A 5000-nucleotide genomic window follows, 5' to 3' on the forward strand; every position below is an offset into this window, starting at 1 on the left:
CGGGCGGAAAGTTGAATTTTTGGATGAAAATGCGTATTTTCATACTTTGAAATTTTCAGGCGTGTGTCAGACTTCCAGGCGGGTGCAGCCGCCGGAGGTGTACCGGGGACGCTTCCAGGAGCCTGGGGGAGATTTTCTGGAAGAGTGCTTGGGACTTAGTGCAATTTTTTAGAAAATCTCGATTTTGTGAAAAATGTCACATTTCCCCTACTACCACCACAGGGGGGCGTCAATATGTTGTAAGGCACCCCAAGGCAGTGACCTAAATGCGGGTGAAGTTTGCGGTGCACGGGGGGAAAGTTGAATTTTTGGATGAAAATGCGTATTTTCATACTTTAAAAATTTCAGGCGTGTGTCAGACTTCCAGGCGGGGGCAGCCGCCGGAGGTGTACCTGGGACGCTTCCAGGAGCCCGGGGAAGATTTTCTGGAAGAGTCCTTGGGACTTAGTGCAATTTTTAGAAAATCTCGATTTTGTGAAAAATGTCACATTTCCCCTACTACCACCACAGGGGGGGCGTCAATATGTTGTAAAGCACCCAAGGGCAGTGACCTAAATGCGGGTAAAGTTTGCGGTGCACGGGGGGAAAGTTGAATTTTTGGATGAAAATGCGTATTTTCATACTTTGAAAATTTCAGGCGTGTGTCGGACTTCCAGGCGGGGGCAGCCGCCAGAGGCGTACCGGGGACGCTTCCAGGAGCCTGGGGAAGATTTTCTGAAAGTGTCCTTGGGACTTAGAAATATTTTGAGAAAATCTCGATTTTGTGAAAAAATGTCACATTTCCCCTACTTCCACCACAGGGGGGCGTCAATATGTTGTAAAGCACCCCAGGGCAGTGACCTAAATGCGGGTGAAGTTTGCGGTGCACGGGGGGAAAGTTGAATTTTTGGATGAAAATGCGTATTTTCATACTTTGAAAATTTCAGGCGTGTGTCGGACTTCCAGGCGGGGGCAGCCGCCAGAGGCGTACCGGGGACGCTTCCAGGAGCCTGGGGAAGATTTCATGAAAGTGTCCTTGGGACTTAGAAATATTTTGAGAAAATCTCGATTTTGTGAAAAATGTCACATTTCCCCTACTTCCACCACAGGGGGGCGTCAATATGTTGTGAGGTACCCCAGGACAGTGACCTAACTGTGGGTAAAGTTTGCGGGGCACGGGCGGAAAGTCGAATTTTGGATGAAAATGCATTATTTTCATACTTTGAAAATTCCAGGCGTGTGTCAGACTTCCAGGCGGGGGCAGCCGCTGGAGGCGTACCGAGGACGCTTCCAGGAGCCTGGGGAAGATTTTCTGAAAGTGTCCTTGGGACTTAGAAATATTTTGAGAAAATCTCGATTTTGTGAAAAAATGTCACATTTCCCCTACTTCCACCCCAGGGGGGCGTCAATATGTTGTGAGGTACCCCAGGACAGTGACCTAACTGTGGGTAAAGTTTGCGGGGCACGGGCGGAAAGTCGAATTTTGGATGAAAATGCATTATTTTCATACTTTGAAAATTTCAGGCGTGTGTCAGACTTCCAGGCGGGGGCAGCCGCCGGAGGCGTACCGAGGACGCTTCCAGGAGCCTGGGGAAGATTTTCTGAAAGTGTCCTTGGGACTTAGAAAAATTTTGAGAAATTTCCGATTTTGTGAAAAATGTCACATTTCCCCTACTTCCACCCCAGGGGGGCGTCAATATGTTGTAAAGCACCCCAGGGCAGTGACCTAAATGAGGGTGAATTTTGCGGTGCACGGGCGGAAAGTCGAATTTTTGGATGAAAATGCGTATTTTCATACTTTGAAAATTTCAGGCGTGTGTCAGACTTCCAGGCGGGGGCAGCCGCCGGAGGCGTACCGGGGACGCTTCCAGGAGCCTGGGGAAGATTTTCTGAAAGTGTCCTTGGGACTTAGAAATATTTTGAGAAAATCTCGATTTTGTGAAAAAATGTCACATTTCCCCTACTTCCACCCCAGGGGGGCGTCAATATGTTGTAAGGCACCCCAAGGCAGTGACCTAAGTGGGGGTGAAGTTTGCGGTGCACGGGGGGAAAGTTGAATTTTTGGATGAAAATGCGTATTTTCATACTTTGAAAATTTCAGGCGTGTGTCGGACTTCCAGGCGGGGGCAGCCGCCAGAGGTGTACCGGGGACGCTTCCAGGAGCCTGGGGGAGATTTTCTGGAAGAGTCCTTGACACTTAGAAAAATTTTGAGAAAATCTCGATTTTGTGAAAAATGTCACATTTCCCCTACTTCCACCCCAGGGGGGCGTCAATATGTTGTAAGGCACCCCAAGGCAGTGACCTAAGTGGGGGTGAAGTTTGCGGTGCACGGGGGGAAAGTTGAATTTTTGGATGAAAATGCGTATTTTCATACTTTGAAAATTTCAGGCGTGTGTCGGACTTCCAGGCGGGGGCAGCCGCCAGAGGTGTACCGGGGACGCTTCCAGGAGCCTGGGGGAGATTTTCTGGAAGAGTCCTTGACACTTAGAAAAATTTTGAGAAAATCTCGATTTTGTGAAAAATGTCACATTTCCCCTACTTCCACCCCAGGGGGGCGTCAATATGTTGTAAGGCACCCCAAGGCAGTGACCTAAGTGGGGGTGAAGTTTGCGGTGCACGGGGGGAAAGTTGAATTTTTGGATGAAAATGCGTATTTTCATACTTTGAAAATTTCAGGCGTGTGTCGGACTTCCAGGCGGGGGCAGCCGCCAGAGGTGTACCGGGGACGCTTCCAGGAGCCTGGGGGAGATTTTCTGGAAGAGTCCTTGACACTTAGAAAAATTTTGAGAAAATCTCGATTTTGTGAAAAATGTCACATTTCCCCTACTTCCACCCCAGGGGGGCGTCAATATGTTGTAAGGCACCCCAAGGCAGTGACCTAAGTGGGGGTGAAGTTTGCGGTGCACGGGGGGAAAGTTGAATTTTTGGATGAAAATGCGTATTTTCATACTTTGAAAATTTCAGGCGTGTGTCGGACTTCCAGGCGGGGGCAGCCGCCAGAGGTGTACCGGGGACGCTTCCAGGAGCCTGGGGGAGATTTTCTGGAAGAGTCCTTGACACTTAGAAAAATTTTGAGAAATTTCCGATTTTGTGTAAAAATCACCCATTTCCCCTACTTCCACCCTAAAGGGGCGTCAATATGTCGTAAGGCGCCCCTAGACAGTGACCTAAGTGGGGGTGAAGTTTGGGTCTGCTGGGTGGAAAACTGAAAAAAAGCGATTTTGTGACTTTGAGAACAAACAGAGAGCTCAAAACTTTGAAAAACGTCAGACCGCTGTCAGACTTCCAGGCGGGGGAAAGCTCTGAGGTTGTACCGAGGACACTTCCATGGCCCCCGGATTGATTTTCAAGAAAGAGTCCTTGGGACTTTGAAATTTTCCGGCGAGCTGTTTTTGGCTTCCGGGAGCCGTAGAACTTTGGGAAATCGATTCCGCTCACCGGTTCAGGGTGTTTCGAGCTAGTCCAGGTCCCAGCTACGCCGCCTGGCCTCCAAATTTCGCAAATTCGAAAAAAAAAAAAATAGAACCGGAATGAGGAAATTTCTGGCCGCCGGATCCGCCGCACGGCTCCAGGAGGTCGGACACTTTTTGACTTTGTTCCCTTAAAGTGGGGGTCGGTGTCTCACCATGCAAATACCCAGTTTTGCACACCAGCTGCAGGATATAGGAGAGAGAGGTACCTCTCGGCCCCGACCAAAATCCGTTGTTTTCGTGGTTCCTCGACTCGGGTAGGCGGTTTGGCGAGTACCCCCCTTTTGCATGGAAGTTCGCACTCGCGCCGAGACCAGGCTTCCGCGGCTCCAGGGGGACTTTTGCCGGTTGTCCGTCCCGAGTCCGAGACGCGTTTCCTGGGTCGCCCGAGCCCGAACGGACCCTCCCCACGTGGGTTCCTGTCCTCTGAGGGCGACGGTCGTCAGAAGGGGGGCAGATCCAGAGTCCTCGTCCGCAGGAGGGCTCTGGGAGGGCGGATCGCTCCTTCTGACTTTGTCCCCTCGGAGCGGGCTCGGCGTTTCTCTGTGTCGGATGTCTCCCGCTTCCGCGCCAACGGGGAGACCTATGAGAGAATCGCACCGCGACCCGGCTTCCGTCTCGAGGGCGCCCGGAGCGCGCCGGACACTCGCTTCCAGGACTCCAGGGGCACGTTTCTTCCCCGTCTCCCCCGAGGGGAAGAACGGAGGCAGGGGTTCCACCCGAGCCCCTGCCCTTTCTTCCGATCGATCTGGCTCAGCGCTCCCGGGTGGGGAGGTGGTGCCGCTCGCTCGGCCCGGGCTTTGGAGCCCGCGTCGGTTTACGGCGGGCGGTCTCCTTCCTCTGTTACCCCCCCCCGGGTTTCAGGCACTCGTCCTTGGGCGCGCACGCCGGCGGTCGCCCTCCCGTCTACGGACGGAGGCGGCCGAGCTGTGGGGAGTTTGACCCGAACCGTGGTACGGCAGCGGTCCGACGACCCGCACGGGCGAACGGAGGGGCGCCCACCCACCTCGGCGTGGGGGCCCGCCGTCCGAATCGCTCCCCGCGCGGGGCAGCACAACGATCTTCTCCGAGGGCGGCCCTTTGACTTCCAGATGCGCAGCTCGTCCGCGGAGGCCCGCGCCGCACCCCAGCGTCCGAAGGGCGGCCTCCGCGGTGGGCATCGGCGAGAGCGGCGGCGGTGGGTGGCGCTTCCACGCCACCGCCGAGCTCCGCGTTTTCCAGTCTTTTCCCGAGCCCCTACGATAGTGGGGGGATGACAGACGTGCGGGGAGGCGGGCGAGTGGGTTCTCACCGTGCGGTGTGCCCCGCGGCCGAACGCCGTCGCCTTCCCCTCGTCCGCCGTCCTCCGAGGCGGCTCGGCAGGGAGCGCGAGAGCGAGAGGGAGAGCGAGAGAGAGAGACCAAGCGGACGCCCCGGAGCGAGAAGGGAGGATGGAGAAGGAAAGACGAATCGAAGGGGGGCACGAGTTTGGCGAAGGGAGTACCCGGCGTATTGCCGCACCGGACTTCGTCTGTTCTCAACAGTCGAGACACGGCTTCGGGGGGAGACGC

This window comes from Ranitomeya variabilis, unplaced genomic scaffold (genome assembly GCF_051348905.1).
Source record: "Ranitomeya variabilis isolate aRanVar5 unplaced genomic scaffold, aRanVar5.hap1 Scaffold_118, whole genome shotgun sequence".
Taxonomy (NCBI): Eukaryota; Metazoa; Chordata; class Amphibia; order Anura; family Dendrobatidae; genus Ranitomeya; species Ranitomeya variabilis.